The sequence below is a fragment of the Giraffa tippelskirchi genome, chromosome 7 (assembly GCF_054371585.1).
Source record: "Giraffa tippelskirchi isolate mGirTip1 chromosome 7, T2T-mGirTip1v1.2.pri, whole genome shotgun sequence".
NCBI classification, from domain to species: domain Eukaryota; kingdom Metazoa; phylum Chordata; class Mammalia; order Artiodactyla; family Giraffidae; genus Giraffa; species Giraffa tippelskirchi.
The window spans coordinates 36593010-36618068 of record NC_137281.1 but is presented as its reverse complement, the minus strand read 5'-3'; the positions used below and the strand labels follow the sequence as shown (position 1 = coordinate 36618068).

Genomic DNA, 25059 nt, shown 5'->3' with positions numbered 1-25059 from the left:
GGCAAGAATACTGGAGCAGGTTGCCATTTCCTTCTCCAGATAATCTGCTAACCAACTGCTAATTTGTTCTCAGATGCACCCCCACAGTTCCTCTGCTCTCTTCTGTATCACAGAGGAACTTATTTCCCAGATCTCTTGCCCTCTGGCTTCTGTGCAGGTTCAGTCAATAGGAGGTCTTGACAGAAGATTGCTTATAAATGAGGGCAAGAAGAAGAAAGAAGCCAGGGTGTTCTCTCCCTTTCCCTCTCTGCTTCCTGTGAAGTGCTGGTAGTAGGTACTTGTGTCTCCTCTGTGATTCCAGGGCCCACCAGACAACCCCTGCCTCCATGATCTCAACTTCTGTATGCAGTCCTCATGATATTTCTCATTCCTAACAGTTGATCTCATCTTTTAGGCACTGGAAACACTACCTCCTCCTGTTGTCTCTCGAGCCTCAGAATTGGTGCAGCTTCCTATTTTCACTACTTTCTGAGCTGCCTCATAGCCCCCAGTTCGGCCTCTCAGCAATTCTGTCACATGCATAACTAACTCCTTGTATTCAATCCCTTCCATCGGAAATACCTGGAGTGGTTTGCCTTTTACGGCTGGACTGACAGTTACATACACCAAACCCACAGGTCTATTGGGAAGTGAGTTAAGGTCTACAATTGTTTAGTGTATGCCCTGGAACTCAGCAAGGGCTCAACAATGGTAGACATCAACATTGACCTCAGTGATGATTCTGAGAGTACAGTGTATAGATTATTATTATTTTACTCTTAGTAGTTACAATAGGTTATCACTTAAAGCAGAGAAATCTGAAATGGACATGCCTGCCAAGGAAGATTATTGAGTCTCTGGCTCATGTACAGTTTCTAGTTTCCATAGTAACCAAGCAAAGAAAATTTGCTAAAGTAAGCCTAGAAAATAAGTAGATTCAGATCTGTATGATTATGTCTCAAACCTTTTAACACACAAACTGACTCATTACTATTATCTTATTGTTTCTTGATATCTCTTTTTTCCTATAAGATGCAATAGACACAGATCCTTTCTCTATGCAGAGGATGACACAAAGTATAGGATTTCTTTGCCACAGCACATTCCCTATCACATCCCCAGTAGCAGGGCTTCTGAGGCCACTGTTACTGTGTTTATCTGCCAAAATGCCGACTAAACCCAATTCTTGCCATTCTGTGAATATTTAGAGGTTGTTTGTTGTCTGCCGTCAAGATACAGGAGCAAGGAACCAAAAATACTAGCTTAAGCAAAATCCCAGAATGGAGAGAGAAAAACTGAAATTCCAGTTAACATCCTAGCAATGAAACCTCAGGTAGGATGGAAATATTAAATTCCCCTGCACAGGGAGGAGATGGGGATTCTTGGGTTATTTGATTACATCCCAAATCCTTGGAATCCCTCTTTATCCATCAGAATTGGTGGCAGAAATGAGAGAGACATCTCTGAGTCAGACCTTCCAAAATCTGAATCAATAACTAGGCAATCTTGCTTCAATTTCTAAGCAATTTTAAATCTTCTGCAGGGGGAAAACATGTACATCCATGGTGGATTCATGTCAGTGTATGGCAAAACAAATACAATATTGTAAAGTTAAAAAATATAAAATAAACTAATTTAAAAAAAAAGAAAATTAGAACAAAATCTTAAAAAAAAATAAAATAAAAAATGCCTTTGAGAAGGTAGAAATTGAAAAGCTGGGAGGGGGATGCAAGAAACTGGAATACAAAAGTGAACTTCACTTCTCTGTGTAAAAGGAGACATGCAGTTGTCCACCAGAGGACCCTTTGGGGCTACTGGGGAGGGTGGGCTCCTGGCATGCTGGCCTCCCTGGAGTGGTTCACCATTGTTAAGGGCATACTTAGCTCAGCTGGTTAGAACACAGAGAAAATAAAAACAAGCACAGGGAAATAATAATAAATATGTATATGGGTCTCTGTCCCCAGTTCCTGACACAGAGCACCTAAAACCCTTCTAAATAGAGGTGCTAGGGGAATCTTTTGTTCTGACATTTAGTCTCTGACCCTAGTTCCTGATGTAGAGCTTCTAAAACCCTTGTCATATCCTGAGTGATAGGAGTGTCTGAAACTGAGCTTCTAAATCCCTTGGAATTTACAGGGTGATAAGACTGTCTTTAGTTTTAATGAGGTGACTCCTGGTGGGCTCCTATGTGGGGCTGGTCACCAGAAAGACTGAACTATGATTCAAAGCTTGGGACTTTCAGTGCACCTCCTCCCACCTCCCCACCCTCTTGAGAGGGGACAAGGAAAGGGGCTAGAAATCAAGTTAATAATTTATTGTGCTTATGTGAAGCTTGCATAAAAATTCCAACAGTATGGGCTTCAGAGAACTTCCAGAATGGTTCACATCCACGTCTGGGAGGGTAATGCATCCCAACCCAGATGGACAGAAGCTCATGCACTCAGGACCACCCCACCCCCAACCTTGCCCTATCTATCTCTTCATCTGGCTATTTGCCTGTATACTGTATCATACCCTGTATTATATAATAAAGCAGTACAATAAGTAACTATTTCCCTGAATTCTGTGAGCTATTCTAGCAAATAATCGAATCCTGGGTGGGGGTGGGTCATGGGAACTTCTGATTTGTAGCCAAGTCAGATAGAAGTTGTGGGTAACCTGGGGACCTACCTCTTATAACTGTACTTGGTGTCTGAAGTAGGGGCAGTCTTGTGGATCTACACTAACTCCAGTCAGTATTAGAATTGAATTGAATTGTAGGATACTCCAGTTAGTGTCACAGAGCGTTGCTTTGTGTGAGGAACCCAGCCCCCAACAGCTGGTATCAGGAGTGTTGTGACCGTGGTAGTAGCACGAGAGTGAAGGAGAAGCAGCCCAGGAGTGGCTTTTCCATTACAGTCCTCCAGAAGGCATGTGATTGGATTGCAACCTGGCTATGGGTGGCCAGGCTGCAGAATGAAAGGACCTCTATCTAGGATTGGTGTTGGAAGCTCTGGGGCCATCTTGGTTCAGCCATTTTCAAGCTTTGACCCTGAGCTAATTACTGCATTCATTCGTGTATTTTTCACAAAGGGTTTAGGACAGAGGGAATATGGCTCAGTGCAAAGCATTTGCCAAAATAGGAAAAACTTGCTTGTGGGGAAGCAATGATACATGTACAAACACCAGAACATCCACCAATCAGCATTTATTGAACACCTACTCTGAAACCAGTAGTACTATAATAATGACATCGTGAAAATAACAGAGAAGCTTTTCCACATGAACTGACTATGGAAGTGTGTGAGAGAGAGGTGATGTTTCCCTGATGACAGTAAAGAATCACAAACCCAAAGCCTCGTGTCAGCCTCTCTTAAGCCCCCAGTTGGCAGAGCCCTTCATAGCCATCTCTGGTTGCCCTTCTAAGGGTCATTCTTCCACCCATGACTTTGAAGACCATGGACAAGCGAGTCTCTAGATAGGGTTCTTAAAAGCACCCAGCATTTCCCCCATGACTGTGCTTCTCACCAGAAGTCTAAGTCAATACTTTCTCACTGTACTTCATTTTTAAAGAAGACAAGTCCTCTCCTGATGGTTGAGGTCAGGAATATGGAATGGAAGGAGGAATATAGAAATGACCGTTTCCATTAGGCAGGCCTAGGTTGCCATAGGATCCTATGACTGCTTAAATCACTCCAGGGAGAGTTATTCCAAAGGGAACAAGGGGACTCCCAAATGTGCTATCATTTATGTTCCTTCATTGCAAAGTTCTTCCCAATTGCCAGTGAGCTAATCCTCCCAACAGACCTGATAGGCAGATCAATACTATTATCCCTTCTAAAGCTCAATATTATTATCCACTTTAGGGCTCATTATCTTATCAGCCCAATTACTCCACCTTTAAAGTCTCATCAGTGTTCTCTTAAAGAAAGACCCTATTTTGTGATTGTGAAACACTGAATCTGCTCCCGAAGAGAGACCAGAGCCAGAGTAGGGTACCAAAGACACCATGGGGCTGCATATCATCAGCATTTAGTGTTACCCCAATGTGAGGACTCTAAGTTGCTGGGCAGTAACTCAGAGGCCAGGATCACCTGCTCACTCAAGGGGGGACCTCAGGAAAGTCACTTCTTTCTGGGATTCTGTTTGTGTATGTGTTGAATGGGGATCAGGATAATTCCCATGTCTCTTTGAAGGAAATGGCAATCCACTCCAGTATTCTTGCCTGGAAAATTCCATAGACAGAGGAGCCTGGAGAGCTACAATCCATAGGGTCGCAAAGAGTCAGACACGACTGAGCGACTAACACATTCGACCTACCTTTTCTCTTTCACAGTATTGTTAAGATAAAAGGAGACTGTAGCTGTGAATATCCTTTGGAAGGAAATGCAGTAGAGAAATACAAGAGGTGATAATGATGGCATGTATCAAAGCAATGATATAATCAACTTTGTTTCTTATAAATATTTGGACTCCAGACTATAAAGCAAGTTTGGACTCCAAAGTATAAAGCAATGGGCCCAATAGCATGTCAAGCTGGCTGGCTTCAACAGGATGCAAATCTGGTACATGAAGAAATTAGGATTTGCTTAAAATCACCCCAAATGAGCAAATGACAAGGTCTAGAAGGCAGAATCTCATAAGGTAACCAACTTGTCCCAGTTGGATTCACCCAAAAGGGGGACAGAGACTCATGGTCAATGTCTGATGGATGAACATCAGGGTCTCTGGTGGTCACCGAGCCCATCTTCCCATCACTAAAGAGCATTCATAAAGACTCTGCGGAAGATAATTTCATAGCCTTTGTGAGATGTCACGAGGAATGGAGGGGTCACAGAACTCACTTTTGTTAATGACCTGCTTTCCTCAGTTTGTCAGTCTCTGCCCTCAGTGGTTACAGGTAGTGGATCTATTAATTTCAGGTTTCTCCCCAGTCACCCATTTGAAGAGTAGTTAATGAATTAAACACCTGGGCTCTGCAGCACCAAGGCAGCCTGACATGGTGTTCCCAAGAGAATGACATCATCCTATTGTTGTCTCCCCAAGATGCTACACTCTGGCTACTGAATCTAATTCCCAACAGGTGCCCCCTCGGTAGGAGAAATTAGTAAATAACATTTGACCTCCTGATAGAGGCAAGGTAACCGAAGCAAAAGACAGTCAAGGCCAACTATCTTCATTGTACTTATACTATATATTCAACATAGAGACTCAGGTTCACTCACAGTAAATGGTTAAAAAAAAAAAGCAATATAGCAGAATATAAGCAGTGTCATAAATTGTGGCTGAGGCTGTAGTTGCTACAGGGACTGTGATACCTGTGTGGAACTGACCTCAATAGTAACACTACAATGGTTCTTGCTTGGCCCTCATTTATCTCTTAGATTTTCTTTTCTAGCAAAGAATCATCTTATCCAGGATCGAAGACTGAAGATAAATAGCTATGTCTTATAACATAAGGAAGAAATGTTAGGAATTGATAGCCTAACATGGCTCAATCAATACCACCAAGCAATGTCCGTTGACAGATTTTCATCTCCTTATTTCTCAGAGTCAAAGATCTCCCAGTGGAGAAGGGGTTAAGACATCCTCAGTCTGTTCTCTCCTCCAGTGCAACTGCTGCTGCTTTAGTTCATGCTCTTATCATTTCGTGAATGAATTATAACCATAATCCAAACTAGTTTCTCTGCCTTCTCTTTCTTCCTTCTATCCACTCTTTACATCGTTGACAGAGTTGTCTTTTAAAGACACATAGTGTGGAAGATTGCATCCATTTCCTCAACTTCTCACTCTCCTTTTTACCTCAGACTATGTAGTTAGTTTCTCCCACAAATCCAGGAGTTTGGAACCAGGATGAGCACTGAAGATGGTATAGATGAACCTATTTGCAAAACAGAAATAGAGACACAGATGTAGAGAACAAATGTATGGATACCAAAGGAGGAAAGGAGGGTGGTGGAATGAATTGGGAAATTGGGATTGATATATATACACTACTATGTATAAAATAGATAACTGGTAAGAACCTACTGTATAGCACAGGGAACTTTGCTCAGTGCCCTGTGGGGACCTAAATAGGAAGGAGATCCGAAGAAGAGGGGAAATATGTATACATATGGCTGATTCACTTCACTGTACAGCAGAAACTAACAAGATTGTAAAGCAACTATACCCCAATAAAAATTAAAAAGTAAAACAACCCCCTTCTTCTTTTTCTGTCCTGTCACTCTTCCTAATGGTGATCCTTTTTATTTTCCTTCTCTTCTCTGTTTCTATGCCTCCAATTCTTACCCATCCATTGCCTTCTCAACTTGCTGAAACCTGACTTCTGTCCCATTGATCTGTTGTAACTCCTCTGGGTAAGGTTTCCAGTGAGCTCCATCTTACCAAGACTGCTGGCCCTTTCTTACTGTTTATACTCAGTAATACTGGTTATTACTGTTTGAAATAGTGGGAGATGACCCACTTACAGCCCACCTCTTCTAGTACAAGACTGACTTGACCATAGCTTGTTGAGCTCTCCTTTCCCTGTGGAAAGTGTTGAGTAGTATAGTCACCATCTTATGAACTTATGTTTCTTCTAATTCATCATAAGATTCTTGAGATAGAGACCAAGTGTTTGGGTTTCCCTATAGATGGAAGAACCTAACGTAAGTATGAGCTCATAAGTGATGGTTAATACAAGACTACTTGATTATCTTACTCTTACTATATTTGTTTGTTAGGGCTGTCACAACAAGGGGGATGACTTAAACAACAGGGACTTTTCTCATGGTTCTGTAGGCTGGAAGTCTGAGATCAAGATACTAGCAGAGCTGGTTTTTCCTGTGACCTCTCTGATGGGCTTTTAGATGTCTGTCTTCTCCTGGTGTCCTCACATGGTCTTCCCTCTGTGTGTCCCTGTTTCCTGATGAGGACATCAGTCATAACGGATTAGGGTCCACTTGAATATCCTCATTTTAACTTGTTGTTCAGTCACTAAGTCGTGTCTGACTCTTTGCATCCCTATGGACTGCAGCATGCCAGGTTTCCCTGTCCTTCACTATCTCCTGGAATTTACGCAAATTCATATCCATTGAGTCAGTGATGCTCATCTCATCCTTTGTTGCCCCCTTTCCCTTCTGCCCTCAATCTTTCCCAGCATCAAGGTCTTTTCCAATGAGTCCACTCTTCTCTGGTGAGTTGGCTCTTATCATCAAGTGGCCAAAGTTTTGGAGCTTCAGCTTCAGCAGCAGTCTTTCCCATGAATATTCAGGGTTGATTTCCTTTAGGATTGGCTTGTTTGATCTCCTTGCTGTTCAAGGGACTCTCAAGAGTCTTCTCCAGCACCACAGTTTGAAAGCATCAGTTCTTCAGCGCTCAGCCTTCTTTATGGTCCAACCCTCACATCCATACATGACTACTGGAAAAACCATAGGTTTGGCTGTATGGAAACTTCTATAGCTGACTTAAATTTCTGTTTTATCAAATTGTATTAAAAATAACAAAATCGTTCAATATATTCAGATTCCATCATTCTTGGTTTTGGCTGAAGCAATAGTCTTTTCTTGTGGTGTCTATCATAAAAATATCTGATTTACTTCTGTTTGAAATTGAAACTTCCCACTTTTGTGAGAACATCTTCCCACAGTGAGAAAAGGAAGAGAGGTAATAGAAAATTTCACATCCATTTTCTCTAAAATTGTGTAAAAATGTAATCCACTTAAATATCCTGTAAGCTTTATTATATTGCATTACAAGGTATATATAAGTAGTATATTCATTTTTAAAACACATTTATTGAGCTATGATTCATATGTCATGTAATTCACCTGCTTGAAGTGTATGGCTCCTTTTTTCAGTATTTCACAGGGTTGTGCAAGAACTACCACAATCAAACTTCAGCACAGTGTTGTCTCCTTTAAAAGAAACCCCATACTCATAAGCAGTCACTCCAGCCCTTGTTGTTGTTTAGTCTGTAAGTTGTGTCTGACTCTGAGACCCTGTGGACTCTACAACCCCATGGTTGTAGCCCTCTGTCTGTGGGATTTCTAAAGCAAGAATACTGAAGTAAGTTGCCATTTTTTCCTCCAGAAGATCTTTCCAACCCAGGGATCGAACCCACATCTCCTGCTTGGCAGGCAGATTCTTTACACTGAGCCACCTGGGAAGCCCACTCTATCCCTAAGCAACTACCAATCTACTTCTGCCTCTACAGATTTCCTCCTCTGGACATTTCATATAAATGGAATTGTACAATGTATGGTCTTTTGTAACTGGCTTCTTTCATTTAGCATAATGTTTTTGAGGCTTATCCATGTTGTACCATATAAGTATTTCATTCCTTTTTATGGCCAACTAATACTCCATTATATTGATTTACCACATTTTGTTTATTCATTCACCCGGTGATGAACATGTGCATTGTTTCCTTTTTGGCTATTGTGAGTAGTACTGCTGTGGACATTCACATACAGATTTTTGCATGGCCACGTGTTTTAAATTCTCTTGGGTAGATACCTAGGAGAAGAATTGCTGCTGGGTCATAGGATAACACTATATTTACCTTTCTGAGGAGCTTCTGAACCATTTTCACTCTATTCGTTTTGAATAAGTTCATGATAGCTTTAAGAGAGACAGACAGGGAGATGGAGAAGAGGAAAAGAGAGGCAAGGAGGAGAGGAAGGGGGGATATTGGATATTCGTGGCTGAAGATCATGCTCAGCCAAGAGAATCAGGTCCCAGGCTGATTGCTGTCATGGGAACTGACCCAAGTTAATCTACAGAAGTGCAGCACATCTTGAAGGGTGTTGGCTGTGCTTTGCCAAGCCAAAATTGTGGCCTAGAATTAGATCTTCTGATTGGAATAAGGATGGGACAGAAGGTTCATTTTTGACCTTGGAGCGATAGAAAGACCAACATATTTTGTTTGTTAGCCGAGGAGACTGCTGTAAACAAGAGGCTTGTTGCCAATGCTCTTCTCACACCGGCCCACCCCCCTCAATGGCAGCCTAGCTGGGGTGGTATTTTCTGGCCACCTCTGTCCTTTCATCTGCTTAAGCTAGTTGCTCTGTCACTTTGAGCTCTGGCTCTGCTTTCTCTGGCTCTGAGTCCTCTGGAAAGGCTGCTGTCCAGATGTTTAGGTATTTAGCAAATGCACTTTTCAGATGCCCTGGCAGGGTTACTTTCAGATGGGGATGAATATTTGATACTGTTGGGTGTTGGGAACATGTACACTGAAATGATCAGCAAAGTCCTTGTCTTAAACTCCCCGCGTGTCTAATTCCTTTTTTAGTGACAGTTGATACATCGTTTAAAGGAAACTCACTGGGGAGTGGAGGGAACGCTGCTCCTGTTTTGTTCCCTTTGCCCTCTCATGGGTACTGCATGAACCTCCCAGATTTTAAAGAAGGGTACTGGATATGGGTTCCCTCAGGTTATAGAGAAGGACAGAGTGGCTCTTTCTATCTTTGAGGGGTTGCATCCCCTCTTTTTAAATATTTGTTTATTTTTGACTGTGCTGGGTCTTCGTTGCTATGTTCTAGCTTTCTCTATTTGCAGTCAGCAGGGAGTATTCCCTAGTTGCAGTGTGGGGGCTTCTCACTGTGGTGGCTTCTCTTGTTGCAGAGCACAGATTCTAGGGTACGTGGGCTTCAGTAGTTGCTGCACGTGGGCTCAATAGTTGTGGCTTGGGGGCTCCAGAGTGGGGCTCATTAGTTGTGACATATGAGATCAGCCGCCTCGTGGCATATGGGATCTTCCCAGACCAGGTATTGAACTGATGTCCCTTGCATTGCAAGGCAGATTCTTAACCACTGGGCCACCAGGGAAGCTCTGCATCCCCTGTTTATACCACTTCTGCCTCATACCTATAAAATGTCCTACCCACTGTGTTCCACTGTCTAGCCCACTACTTTATGTTTTTATCTTTTTTTTGAGCTAAGAAGATCTTAGAGAATATTTATACTATCCTTACATTTTATAGGTAGATAAGCTGAGGTTGGAGAGGGGAAGAGACTTTCTCAAAGCCAAAGTGTATCAAGGAGGAATCTACTTCCCATAACCCTTCCCACTGCTCTCTGGTCTCAACCTTTACCCTTCACCATCCTGGGACTCTGTGGTGTGATCCATCATTATACTCAAAACTATCTAGCTCAGGGTCTGGCACATGTTTCAGAATCTGGATTTGACTCCTGGCTCCAACATACGCTACCTGTGTGTTCTTGTAGAACTGATTTAGCCTTCCATGTTTCAGTTTCTTTCTCTATGATATGTAGCTAATGATGATACCTATCTTAAAGGATACTTTAAGCTAAATTAATATATTTAAAGTGATTAGAACAGTGCCTTTTACAGAGCTGGGGCTGAGTAAATTGTTGAATGAATGAATGATTCTATGCTCATCTCCTCAGGGACCAGTTCAGTATCCTGCAGTATGTCATTGCCTTTTCTAAACAACCATGTCCTAACACTGGGCTGGAAGTCTGGGCTAAGAAGGACAGATCTGTGGGGGCTGCTGTTTTTGATGGGAGATGTTTTGAGGGTAGCAACTCTCTTGGACATTAGTTCAACCTTGTGTGCTCTCATGGGAATTTCATGAGGATTTGGAGGTAGCGGCACAGTGCTCTGGATACAATTCCTTGCTTTCATTGATCACTAGTCTGTTTTATAGTAGATCTTATCTCAACCACTTCATTCATGCAAAAGCCTTTGGACTCTTAATATAATTTTGTGAAGGTTTCCAACTCCTTTGGGCTTTGCTTAGGAACATAGCAAACAAAGATCTCAGCATCTCAGAGGGAGGCTTAAGCTGATAAAAATATTAATTGAAGACAACCAGGGCTTTGCTGAACCTCTCACTACCAGGTTTGCTGTCACTGGGAAGTTGCCTTGGCCCACTGTGGCCAGTGGACTGGCTGCATCATACGTAGGGTTATGGGGTCTGTTTCATAGAGTGTGTAGACAGTCTGTGTCATAGCCACAACTCCTGAAAAGATGTTCAAACATAGAACACACCCAGGGCCAGGCAGGGCAAGGGAGTAAGCAGAGAAATCTATGCTTCTGGCACTTTCTCATCTTTTTCTGCATTACCTGCCCATCCCTCCTCCAGTTCCACAAATTCAGAGATCTGTCTGGAATGAAAGGTACTGGATGAAGTCCTTGACCTTCTGGACAGAGACATTCTTAAGGCAGATGCTATGGGACAATGAATGGATCCTAAGTGCTGACATTTCAAATGTTACCTTTATATCAGAAAGATGCCTAGAGGAGCAGTGAGCCTTTCTGAGGTTCCTCAGTATTTAATATGTAACAGTTACCTGTACTTAAGATCAGTCTGGAGCCTGGCTGCAATGGTCTTACTTTGTAAGCTTTTGAAACAAAGATTTCTTGAGCTCTAGAGTTTCTTCTGATTTCGTAAATCCAGAGTAAAGACTAGGAATCTGAATGTTTATGAACATCTCCCCAAGTAATACTTTTATACAGTCAGGCCTGCAAATGCCTGTCTGTGGCTCTCATTCCCAGCTTCACATCAGTGGTACTGCCTTTTAACAAAGTCCCCTTGTCTGGGCCTCACTCCCCTTGCCTGGGCCTCACTCGAACTGTGGTTCTGGAGAAGACTCTTGAGAGTCCCTTGGACAACAAGGAGATCAAACAAGTCAATCCTAAAGAAAATCAACCCCGAATAGTCATTAGAAGGACTGATGCTGAAGCTGAAGCTCCAATACTTTGGCCACCTGATGGGAAGAGCCAACTCATTGGAAAAGACCCTGATTCGGGGAAAGATTGAAGGCAGGAGGAGAAGGGGATGACAGAAGATGTGATGGTTGGATGGCATCACTGACTCAATGGATATGAGTTTGAGTAAACTCTGGAAGATGGTGAAGGACAGGGAAACCTGATGTGCTGCAGTCCATGGGGTCGCAAAGAGTCAGACACAACTGAGAGACTGAACAACAAGGGGAGAGAGAGCCCTGGGGATCAAACATTTTTTAAAGGCTGCCTTGTGAATCTAGGTACAGTTGAGGACCATAAAAAAATAGACAAACAACTACTCCTTTTCTTAGTAAGGGCAGTGCTGAGCTTACCACCACCAGGGGTGGAAATCAACCATAAGTGGGCTTAGAGACTATGCAATCTATAGGTTTCTGTCCTCTCAATTTGGTGGGCCAGTACAATTGATAAGATATTTTGAGGAATGAAAAAGAATTGCAGTATTTTTTTTTTCATTTTCCTGACTTAAGACGGTAAAAACAAAACAAAGCAAATAAAACTTAACTGTCACTCATTTGTACCATAATCTAATTTTTTTAAATGAAGTTTTAACATTTGTTGTTGTTTAGTTGCTAAGTCGTGTCCGACTCTATTGTGACCCCATGGACTGTACCCCACCAGGATCCTCTGCCCATGGGATTTCCCAGGGAAGAATACTAGAGTCAGATGCCATTTCCTATTCCAGGGGATCTTCCCAACCCAGGGATTGAACCCACATCTCCTGCATTGGCAGGTGAATTCTTTACCACTGAACCACCTGGGAAGTCCATAAGAAAAACCTAGGGTCAAGGTTGAGAACAGTCTATTAAATAGAATACATTTGGCTTTAAGAGGAACTCACTGCACAGTCCTCATCTTTCCCCACTTCAACAAAAACTTTGTTACGGACTAGGCCTGGTTCAAGAGCCAAAGCCATAATTTTACAGGTGAGGAAATTGAGACCTGGAGAAGGGAAGGTACCTGGCTCAGATCCTGGCCAAGGTAGAATTGGGACTGGGAGCAGAGCTGCTCTCCCCATTCCTTTTCGTATTCCCTCTATGGGGTTCTGATGAAAAGCCTGGTGTTCTAAGCACCTCCCGCTTGCCATACAGGGGTTAAGAGCCGAGCCACCAGGCATGACTGCCCAGTCGTCCCAGCCACACCCAGCATACTAAGAGCAGTACCATGCTAATGGTCAAAGACGTGAGCTCTGTTAGGAGGGCTCCATCCTCAAACCTCCAGAAATGATAATCCAGGTCATCTGACTGACAGAAGGGCAACTTCAGTTGCCTCAGTTGCAAAAATAGGGACACATATTGTTGCTCCGTTACACTAGGATACTCTGCTTTGAAAGTTAAAAATCTGTGAATTAATTTTCTGATGGTCTCCTGCAGAGTCCAAGCCATTCTCTTTGTTATGCTGTTATTTTTAATACATCAGCAAATTGGCTAATTCTCTTGGAAACGCTTTGGTTTGAGGCAATGGGCATTTTATACAATTCCCTCGGAGAAGGAAGAAAACAGATTTCCAAATGCATTATCAATAAGCAGGGCATTTGAACCCTGTGATCGGAAATGGAGAAGACACGGTGAGCTCTTGGGTTCAGATGTTCAATTCAATATGCGGAGGAGATGATGAACGGGCCCTGGCAGAACGCTTGCTCCCGCTGTATGACTGTAGGACTGTGCAAGGGCGGGCTCAAAGCCAACTTGGATCTCAAGTCCACCTGAAGTGGGCAAGTTCACTGCTTACGATTGTCAGGGAACAGAGGTAGAAAGGGACATTCTCAAGTGTTACCCTCGGAGCTGCCCTTTGTGGAAAGGACCATGTCCTATTTTTGTCTCTAACACAGGTCTGGCCCCTCATAGATAGGAACACCTATTTGTTGAAATGAAGTGGCTTTTAGGGACCCAAAGGCATTTCCCTACATTGAAATCAGGTGACATCTAGAGAACTAGACTTAACCAGGGCAGTTTTGCGGGGATGGGAAGCAGTGCCTGGGAGTAGTCAGGAGGGAGTTGTGTCTGTCACGAAGCCATTGGATGGCTTCCCCGAAAATGGGTCATAAAGGTGCCCTCAATGGGAGGGAGAAACACGGAACAGAAGTCACCGACCTCATAATTTTGTTGAAATCTGGCCCTGCTTCCCTCAGCCCATCCTTCTAAAGCCTATTTCCTAGAGCAAAAACTGCAGGTTTAATACCCCAACTCCAAATCCCTCCATTAACCCAGGCTCCTCTGGGATCCCACCTATCAGAGGTAAATGACAGGACGAATTCAGTTTTCTTTAAAATCATCACCTGACTTCCTTTTGACCTCTTTCCTGATTTCTAATTTAGTCGAATAAATCCACATACCTTAAAACCATGCCCTGCACTCCACAGGTGCCCAAACTCTTTTTAAGTACCTTTAGAAAGAAGGAAAGGAGCTCTCCCCAGCCCTGCTGTCTTTCTGCCCCCAAGCACCTTGGCTTCTTGGGGACTAGAGAGGGAACACCTCCCCTGTTTGCTGTTAGGAAGATGAAGGAAGCAGGGAGAACGCAAAGCCAAGAAGGTTCCACTGACAGCCTCATTTCGGGTAGAGGCACTTGGAGCACAGGGAGAGAGGGGCCTTAGGTCATGTCGGACACACAGTGGCAGTGTTGGGGCTAGAATAGGGTTTGTTGACCTCTGGGGGAATCCCCAGTGGCTCGATGGGTAAAGAATCCACCCGCAATGCAGGAGACACAGGAGATGCGGGTTTGATCCCTGGATCAGCAAGAGCCACTGGAGGAGGAAATGAAAACCAACTCCAGTATTCTTGCCTAGGAAATCCCATGGACAGAGGAGCCTGGTGGGCTACAGTCCATAAGGTTGCAAAGAGTCAGACAGGACTGAGCAACTAAGCATGGACCACAGGACACCAGTCACATCAACTCCTGGCTGTCAAGTAGAACAAACTCATCTCTTTGCTTGGCTAAAGGACAACTCCAGGCTTCTGAACCTTAAGGTATAATCCAGGTTTTTTTTGTTTTGGTCCTATAAAGATGTTAAATGGTTTAAGTTACAGTAGTTTGTAGGGATTAATTTGGAAAAGCCCTTCTGTGTGTGTGTGTGTGTGTGTGTGTCTCTGTGCCTGCATGTGTGTATGTATATATGCTTGTGTGTATTTTGGCCAGGGTTGGGGGGTCACTGGGGTTGGGGAGGAAGGAGGATCAGCAGGGCTAATTCCGAGTATCAGAGAGCCAGACCCGTCCTCCTGAGCAGTTGCCCTGTGCACACACCCTGGAAGACCTGCCCCGCCTTCCAGACTGGCTTGGGTGTGGACTGCAATGAGAGCACCACTGCCCTCTGCTGTACTGAGAGGTGAATGTTGCCAACATCCCCGCCTCACCTTGTCCCAGAGGGGGATAGGGACATGAAAATAAAATAAAAAGACTCAGCTGATCTATCCCTCTTGGTGTTGTTCCACTCTGCCTTTGCAGTTCTCCTCCACAGGAGGTGAGGCAAAAGCACCCAGTGTTTGGTTGTTGGTGTCTGATTGTGTGTCAGAAGTAGTCATTGTCCCAAGCCTTCCCCAGGCAGGGTCTCCGGACACAAATATAGTCCTAGCAAAGCTTGCTATGCATTTGTTATCTTCCTGGCACTGTTGGAGGTCAGAATTCTTCCAGTGCTACTCAGATTGGATACTTTTGGGTCGATCCTTTCACAGGACAAACACAGTGTCCTGGGGAAGAAGCTCAAGTACTGCTTCCAGATAAGAACACCCCACTGTATCCCCTTGGACAGCAAGGAGATCAAACCAGTCAATCCTAAAGGAAATCAGTCCTGAATATTCATTGGAAGGACTGATGCTGAAGCTGAAGCTCCAATACTTTGGCCAGTTGATGCAAAGAACTGACTCATTGGAAAAGACCGTGATGCTGGGAAAGATTGAAGGCAGGAAGAGAATGGGATGACAGAGGATGAGATGGTTGGATGGCATCACCAAGTCGATGGATATGAGTTTGAGCCAGCTCTGGGAGTTGGTGATGGACAGGGAAGCCTGGCATACTGCAATCCATGGGGTCGCAAAGAGTCGGACACAACTGAGCGACTGAACTAAACTGTTTCACAGCATATTATAGTTTGAACATAGTCAGCTGTGTTCCTATGAGTTGTCTCAGTTGATCTCCACAGACCTGTGAGTTTAATAGAGCAGCGATTATTATTCTTATATAACAGATGGGGAAACTGAGGTCCAGAAGATTTGTTACTCTTTGATTGACTTGGAGGTAATTAGCTAAGACATAAAATGCATCTCCAGATGAATGAAATCTATCAAGTTTTAGATTAAAACAAATTAAGCTACAAGATTGTTATTGTTGTTGTTTAGTCATTAAGTTGTGTCCGACTCTTTTGCAACGCCATGGACTATAGACCACCAGGCTCCTCTGTCCATGGAATTCTCCAGGCAAGAATACTGGAGTGGGTTGCCATTTCCTTCTCCAGGGGATCTTTCCAACACAGGGATTGAACCCTGGTCTCCTGCACTGGCAGAGAGATTCTTTACTGTTGAGCCACCAGGGAAGCCCACAAGATAGTTAAAACCAAGCAAAACATGCAGTAATTAATCAGCTATTACAAAGGGAAAATTCATAGCAGTGCTCTCTAGTCACTTTCTATCAACTCTGGAGCCTCAGTTTAGCCCCTGAGTTCTGGAGCATATCCATTTTTAACCGGGTCACCAGAGTTTCATGGTTGGCAACTAACAGTTTTCCTTTCAATAATTAAGTTGTTTGTAGCTTTTTGGTCTTAAATTTAAAAATGACCTCTCTACCTTGCTTTTTCCTCCAAACATGTTTGTAATGCAGGGACAGTCATTGCTATTGCTTCCATTTTGCTGAGACAGAAAGTAAGGTATGAATAACTTTCATTCCCTTTATGCAATTCGTGTTTGTTCAGGTGTTTACTCTGTGCCCATCACTCTGCGTCAGTTGCTCTGCCAGTTCAGAGACTGCAATAAACATGATGGCTATGGTCCCAGGTCTCACAGAACTCAGAACCAGGTTGAGGGGGAGATAAACAGATAAATACCTTCTCTAGTAGATGATGATGTACGTATGACGAGTACTATGAAGTTGAACCCAGCACTTTGAGTGCAAATGTTTGGGAACCTCACCTAGTTGAGGTTTAGGGGAAGCTTCTCTGAGGTCGACTGGTGAAGTGGAGTTGGCCCAGCATGTAGGGGTGAAACTTGGGGTGTAGTTTGGTCCAGGCAGTGTGAAGGCCCCAAAGAAGCAAGTTGCTTGGGGCATCCATGGACCTGAGAGAAAGCTAACCTAGCTAGATCACAGAGAGCAAAGGGTAGAATGGTGCAAGGTGAGGTTTGATGAGGCCTGTAGAGCAGAGGTTAATCTCTGAGCCCGGTCCCACAGCTGTTTAGAGGTAAAGTGGGGACTGTAACCATGTCTCCTTTCTGCCAAGGCGTCCTTCTCTACCTTGCTTTTCTTCCCCAATTCTTCTCCCACTGTCTATCCAAACCTAATTGCCTTGACTTTCCAGGACCACAGCTCTTCCTCCTCTGTGTCATTGCTCCTGCTGTGCTTGCCATCTGGTTTGCCTGTACCTGTATCTTCACAAGTCAAAAACTCTACTGATCTTTTAAGCCAAGGATTATAAACACAAATTTGTCAGCAGATGAGGTCTAATGGTCTTATATATTATTAAGTGGTGGGGACTTGGCAAACTGGAGCAGGCATGCCCCTGTCATGTGTTAGCCCAGTGCTATGCAATAGAACTATTTACATTGATAGACATGTCCTATACCTGCACTGTCCAATATGGCAGCCACTAGTCATATGTGACAAATGTCACTAAGGAATTGAACTTTTAATTTATGAAATTTTAGTTAATTTAAATTTAAACTTAAATAATAGCCACATGTGGCTAGTGGGCTATCTAATTGGACAGTGCAGCTCTAGCCACTTTGGAGAGAGGGCCCAATATTGCCAAATTATTCTAATTTTTTAAGAGAAGCCAGATCTCTGGATTGTTATTTGAAATCTCCTGGTGTTTTAAATGTTGGCAGTAAATTCAGAGTTGAAAGATACACAGTAGGTAGCTCCCACCTCCGGGAAGATGGAATACATGCACTTTTCTCTATTACTCCTGCAAAGTACAACTAAAATCCTGGGCACTTTATATGACACAAGCATGAAAAGGTTCTAAAAAGTAGAAGAAGACAGATTGGCTAGAGAACTTGGGACTCAAGAGGAGAGACACAGTGGTGAGTTTCCCGGTTTTCTTTATATGTCATATGTCCCAAGTTTGGAATTAAAGAATTCAGCAACCCAGAAACACCATGAGCACAAACAAAACCCCAACAAAATCCTGCTTTCTCTGACTATTATATTGGGAAAAAGATAGCCTAACAAGAAGAAATATTTTTAGACAATAATCAATCTACACTTTAGTCAAACACCATGGAAAAAAGGCCATGGCCCAATCCCAACACAGGTCAAATGAGGAGTCTTGACTATCACCCTCCTGAGGTGGTCATGAGGCATCCAACATCCCTGCTGTGCTGGTGTCAGATAAGGCTGAGTAGAGGACTGGATCTGGTGGCCAGCTCTTCCCTTCTGCAACCATGGTGTCAGTGGAGACCACTAGGGAAGTGTGGGAGATTGGACTTCCAGTTATACCTGGTAGTAATGAGGCTTCTCTTCCCTTACCATTGGAGCTCCAGAGGAGCTTTAGTGGAGATTCAGGTCTTTCACCATCACCCAGCAGGAATGAGGCCGTGCCACCTTGATGTTAGTGGAGACCATCTGGGGAGCCAGAGCTCCTACCATTGCTCAGCAGTTATAACAGCTCCCTCATCACCAGCATCACTTTGGCTGTCAACAAGGTCTGAGTGGGAAACCTGGTTTTTCACCTCTGTCTGAAAGTAACAAACAGGCACCATCCCTTTTTCCGGTGGAGTGATGTCAGAGAAAGCTAGTTAAAACAAAAGGTTTAAATAAGATCCAGAGTCTCATAACTTACTATAAAAAATGTCCAAGTTTCAGTACAAAAATAGCTTGTCACACCAAGAACCAGGAAGATTGTAAATTGAGTGAAAATCTTGAAAGGAACTAGAGTATGATATCTTACATCTAGGGGAGAAGAAGTAAAATAACAGCAGATTTCTCAGCTGAAACCATGGAGGCCAGAAGAAAGTGGCACAGTACTTTTTTCCCCGAATACAGAAAGAAATAGTATACCCAGTGAAAATATCCTTCAAGACTGAAGGGGAAAATCAAGACATTCTCAAATGAAAGACATTTAAAAGAATCTGTTGCCAGTGAATTGAGGAGAAAATTGCAGGTGGTGTAAGCGCTCTGACAGCATGTTCAGCCTCTGCCCATGGGATTACACAGGCAAGAATGCTGGAGTGGGTTGCTATTTCCTCCTCCAGGGGATCTTCCCAACCCAGGGGTCAAACCCGTGCCTCCTGCATCTCCAGGCAGGTTCTTTACCACTGAGTCATCTGGGAAGCCCCAAAATACCCAGGAATACTGTAAGCAACCAAGACCTTTCCCCTTAGAAATGATACTTAAAAAAAGAAGTTAATGAGAAATAAATTCATTTTGATGAGGAGCAAGGAAAATTCTAGAAAGTTGAAAACACAGCTTATGAGAAAAAACTGTAAAAAAATAAGGTCAGACCATGTTAAATAAATGACTAGGTGAGAGGAAGTATTAAATGGTCATCTTCAAGGATATCTTGAGATATTTTATGATTTATGGTATAATCATGAAAAAATTTTCCCTGTTGTAAGTGTGATTTTTTTCTAGACCACTTAAAAAGCAATAATTTTCTTTTGGTGAAATACCCAAAGGCTAAGAGAAGCACAGATTGATGAAATGATTTGCCTCAGGCACCACAGACAGCAACAGAGTAAAGACTAGAATCCATCTTCTCATTCTTAATCCACTGTGCTCTTCTTTACCAGTGGAGTTACCATGTTTCAGCTCCTTGGACAAGTTTAACATGTAGCCAGATGGGCTTAAATCAGATGAGAAGATTTTTTCCTATAAATGACAGTTGTGAAAGAATGAATCTGGTTGGCCAAATATTCTCTAAATATTTAAGATTGGGGTTCTGACCTTTCAGGATTGTATGTAATATTTTACTTGGAGGCAGGAAGAGGAGCTGGTCTTTAGAAGAATGTCTAACTTTGGGTATATTTGCAAGACAGCTTTTAGAGATAGAGTTGGGATAAGTTTTACTGGTAATCTTCCCTTTACCTCTCCTGGTACATTTACCCATCATTCTCTGACTCAGGAAAGTGATCTGCTTGGACTAAATCCAAGAGCTTCCTTGTCCTCTGGCCTGTGGGGAGCCTTGGTGAGAAATGTTGAAGGAGGAAGCAGAGCAAAGTCAGGGTATCAATTCCTGCATTTCTCCCTCTGGTTTCACCATAGACCAGCTGCTGCCTTCAACTGAAAACCACAGCTCCCATCAGGTGGCCCTTTCTGCATAGTTGTTCTCTGCTTCTGGGACCCATGACTGGACCCATTTCTCACCCCTGAGGGCCTGGGGGTGAAATTCCCCTGCTACTACTGCCTCTAAGGTACTGCACTATTTCTTGTGGTTTCTCTCCATCTTGTTTGCAACTGTGTAACTAGTTCCTCTATGAAACTATCTCCAGCTTCTGTGACAAGTGTGGGTGTGCCATCTATTTCCCTTCAGTACTCTGACTGATATACTTGTCAAAATCAGTGTTCAGTGCCCAGTGACTGTAATGGAAAGGCTAGAACTTTTAGCAAGGCTATCACCAACTGCAGAGTAAGTTTAATGCTTTTCCCTTTGAGAAGCTGAGAACTTCTGGAGAAGACACTTCAAGGAGTCACCGTATAATGTTCTTTTTTGTCATTTTAAAATTATGTATTTATGTATTTATTTTTGGCTGTACTGGGTCTTCTTTGCTGCATGGACTGTTCTCTAGTTGCAGTGAGGAGGGGCTACTCTCTAGTTGCAGTGCACAGGCTTTTCACTGTGGTAGCTTCTCTTTTGGAGCATGGGCTCTAGGTGCGAGAGCTTTGGTAGCTGTGGCATGTGGGCCCTAGAGCACAGGTTCAGTAGTTGTGACACACGGGCTTAGTTGTCCCGTGGCATGTGGAATCTTCCCAGACCAGGGATTGAACCTGTATCTCCTGCATTGGCAAGTGGATTCTTAACCACCGGACCACCAGGGAACTCCAGAGTATATGGTACTAAAACAAAAACTGGCCAACTTTTGGGCAGAAAATTTCCTCATTAAAAGAACTCTGAACATAAATCTCAGTCATCTGAACTCCATTGTCAAATTTACAGTAATCAGACCATAAATCAATAACTAATAACTGTCTTTATCAATTCTAAACATTTAGCAATAGTCATCTGTAAGGAGAATGGTAAGATTCTCCTCTATATTTGGGGAGAATTTGGAAGACTAGAAGTAGAACTACTCTAAAAGCAGGATCGTGAGCTCTGCCTGGACATATGTGGTCCCAGTAGAGCGGTTTCGTAATTTCTCGGAACCTTCATTCACGCATTTGTAAAATATGGAAATTAGGCAAATGATTCTTAAACTGTTTTTTAGCTCTATGTGATTATGAGGAGGTGGAAGGGAAGATATAGGGTTGTATGTGGATGGGGACGAAGGTGTACAGTGTGTGGGCAGGAGGACTGAAGAATATTGTGTATGTGTATAAGGACTTGGTCTTTAGTTTAGACATCGAGGTATAGAATGGTGCTGAAAAATCAGCACTGAAAGGATACATTTGGGATAGTTCTTGATGATGCAGAGTCAAGCAAGAAGTGATGGCATCTCAAAGGGGACAATGGTGGCACTTTTCATTTCAACTAATACTGGGGCCAGAATTAAGTAATAATTATTTAATGATCCACGTGGGATACACAGGGCTTCCCTGATGGCTCAGTGATAAAGACTCTACCTGCCAATGCAGGAGACACAGGTTCAATCCCTGAGTCAGGAAGATCCCCTGGAGAAGGAAATGGCAACCTTCTCCAGTATTCTTACCTAGGAAATCCCATGGACAGAGGACCCTGGTGGGCTACACTCCATGGGGTTGCAAAAGAGTCAAACATGACTTAGTGACCAAAAAACAACAATGGAAGAACTGCCCTTCTCTCTTTTGAAGGTATGTGTGGCATATGACTTGATCAGTGAATGAAATGTGAGCGGAAGTGAAGTGTGTTACTTCCAGTGGAAGAGTTAAGAGCCTGTGCACACTTCAGCACATTCCCTTCCCACTGGCCCAGGGGCTGTGGAACAGCTGTCAGCACAGAGCCTGCCATCCCCTGGGTCTTTGAGACTATGAGGAGTGGAGCCCCACTGCCATGGAGAATGTACTGTGAATGAAACAGACTTTTTTGGTGTTACACTGAGATTTTGGGGGGTTGCTTGTCACTACAGCATACCCTAGTGAAGCCTGACAGAAACCATGCTTTATGAAGTACTTTCACAAGTGTAGCTTCAATTCTTTTTCAGAAGGACATAGGCACTTTTCATCCTTATTTTCCATATAAAAGTCTGAGGCTCAGAAAGGTTAAGTACCTTCAGGGAAGAGCAGTAAGTAAGTAGGTGGCAGATCTGAACTGGAGCCCAGCCATTTTGACTCTCAGACTTGATTCTGTCCACGATGAGACATTGTTTCCACAGTTGTCGACTCAGTTCATTTCAGTGGCATTTATATCCTTCATTTTCTCCATTCCTCCTCCTGTGATCCCTGCAGAAGGCAAGGCTTCCACTTGAGGCAAATGCCTCAAGTCCTTCTAATCCTTGTTTCTCTGGGGCTCCATTCTTGTCAAGGCCAGAGAAAACCCCTAGAAAGAGATCAGTAGAGAACCCTTTCTAGAGTCCAGGGAGATTAGAAATGTGTACATTTTGAATATAGAAAAGTCTAGATAGTCACAAAGACATTTCTCTTGTTTGTTTACAGGGTGTAACTTATATTTGCATACAGTAACATATCAACCCTTTTCCTAAACACACACACACACACATACAGACATTTACATGCGAAATTGGATTTAGGTGAACTCTAATAATTTAGCTGTGTTTAAGGGAACAGGTTTGGTTTGAACACTTAATGGTCACTAAAACCTCTGTTAAGTGAGTGAATGAGATGGTTTTGACTTGGGGAGAAGAGGTATGTCTTAGTCCATTCAGGTTGCTGTAAGATACCATAGACTGGGAGGGTTATAAACAACAGAAAATTATTTCTCACAGTGGTGCTAGAGGCTGGATGTCCAAGAACAGGTACCAATGTAGTTATAGCCCTTTCCTGGGTTGCAGATTTCCTACTTCTGGCTGTGGCCTCATATGGTGGAGGGGACATGGGAGCCTTCTCAGGCAGCTTTCATAAGGGCACCAATCCCATTCATAGACGACCCTCATGACCTAATCATCTCCCCAAGGCCCCATCTCATAATACCATCACCTTGGAAATTGGGTTTCAACATATCAGTTTGGGGGGTTCACAAATATTCAGACCGTAGTAAGATAACTTAGGACAAGAGTCACTTCCCTCAAAGTGTAATACAAGCCTCCAGGGGTACATCCTATTCTAATGACAAGATAAGGGGGAACCAGAGAGGAAGGATAAGAAGGAATGGGACCTCTATTTGGCTGAAGGGTGGTTAATACAGGGCACCGATCAAAACACCTCAGTAAACAGCACACATAGCTACCTGGATCATCTGGCAGGAGATCAATAAGCCTGAGCTGAAATGAGAACCATGTGAAAAGTCAAGAAATATTGCCTGGAGAATTGCATTAGACAGCATGACACTCGATAAAGTTTGGTCTTGTCAGCTACTTGCCCTGCCTTTGCTTCAGGAAGACTCTTTCTTAGATTGGAATTGGCGTGACTGGGAAAGGCTATTAGCTGTATGTAGACTTCTGCTTTGTGAGCATTGAATGGAGCCCTGTAAACTCTCTGGGAGGCTTAGAAATCCCTTTGCTCACAAGGAGGATCTTGATGGTCCAGGACTTACCGGAAGAGGTATTACTGTTAGCTCAATTTCTCTCTTTCTTTCTCTTCTCTGTCCCTGTGTCTGTCTGTTTGTCTCTCTCTCTCACACACACATACACTGCTACTGCTGCTAAGTCGCTTCAGTCGTGTCCGACTCTCTGCGACCTCACAGACGGCAGCCCACAAGGCTCTGCCGTCCCTGGGATTCTCCAGGCAAGAATACTGGAGTGGGTTGCCATTTCCTTCTCCAGCGCATGAAAGGGAAAAGTGAAAGTGAAGTCGCTCAGTCGTGTCCGACTCTTAGCGACCCCACGGACTGCAGCCTACCAGGCTCCTCCATCCATGTGATTTGCTAGGCAAGAGTACTGGAGTGGGGTGCCATTGCCTTCTCTGACACATACACAAACATACACTATTTTCCCTTTTGTCTGTTTTTCTCTTTTATCGCTAGAATCCTGTCTTTACGTGAGACTTGCCTCACCCAATCTTGTTAAAGCATTGTCCATGGCAGCCTATGTAATATGAAATGCAAAACTAGACCAAAAGTTAAAACTCGGGAAAAATTGAATTTTTCTCCCCACTATACTCCCCCACTTCAAAAAGCTCAAAGACAAATCCAAATAATTCTTCCATAATATATTAACACTCCCAAACATCCAGAATGATAAGAAAAAATGTAATATTCTGTCAAGGACTTCCCCAATGGCTGAGTAGTAAAAAATATGCCTGCAATGCAGGAGACACAGGAGGTGTGGGTTCAATCCCTGGGTGGGGAGGATCCTCTGGAGAAGGAAATGGCAATCCACTCCAGTATTCTTGTCTGGGAAATCCCATGGACAGAGGAGCCTGGAGGGCTACAGTCCAGGGGGTCGCAAAGAGTCAGACATGACTGAGCACCAATAGCACACACACAAATACGCATATACACACTATTCTGTTAAAAGAAGACTGTCATATGTACTACACAGTACCTTTTGCCAGTATCCAGGTAATTATACTGCAGTGAAATCTGCTGTATAAAAATCCTAGGACTGCTTCTCATGATTCGGAAGATCCATCATAGCCTGGTAGGGTCTTGTTACATTATTATGAGTAATTCTCATTATTTAGGATTCCAGCTGGGCAAATACAGGAGGCTGAACTGAACCTTTGCTGACACGTGGACTCCCAGGGAAAATTTATATATAATCTGTCTGATGTAAGCCTGATTTCTTTGACATTTATCTCTTTCATGAAAGTAGAAGGCTGAGAAAAATGTCTGTTTATTTTAGCTTTACTTTGTTTGGGTTCTGAGAAGCAGGAGGTTTATAATCCTCTGAGCTTCTTACCATCTTCCCAATGATTTTCTCATCCACGGTTTCACTCTATTGTTCTAGCCTGTCTGTGTGG

The 25059-nt window shown here is 43.3% G+C and overlaps 1 protein-coding gene and 1 long non-coding RNA gene across 2 annotated transcripts in view; one reads left to right on the top strand and one right to left on the bottom strand.

Annotated features, from left to right (window-relative positions):
* The window catches only part of CES5A (carboxylesterase 5A), a 264129-nt gene that overhangs the window by 110503 nt on the left and 128567 nt on the right, over positions 1 to 25059 (top strand). The window lies entirely within an intron of this gene.
* LOC145513687 (uncharacterized) lies at positions 5480 to 24765 on the bottom strand. The gene is made up of 4 exons (XR_014059696.1): positions 24642 to 24765; positions 22251 to 22422; positions 7770 to 7856; positions 5480 to 5839 (listed from the first exon to the last, which is right to left on the bottom strand). It is a non-coding gene; the product is annotated as an uncharacterized LOC145513687 (long non-coding RNA).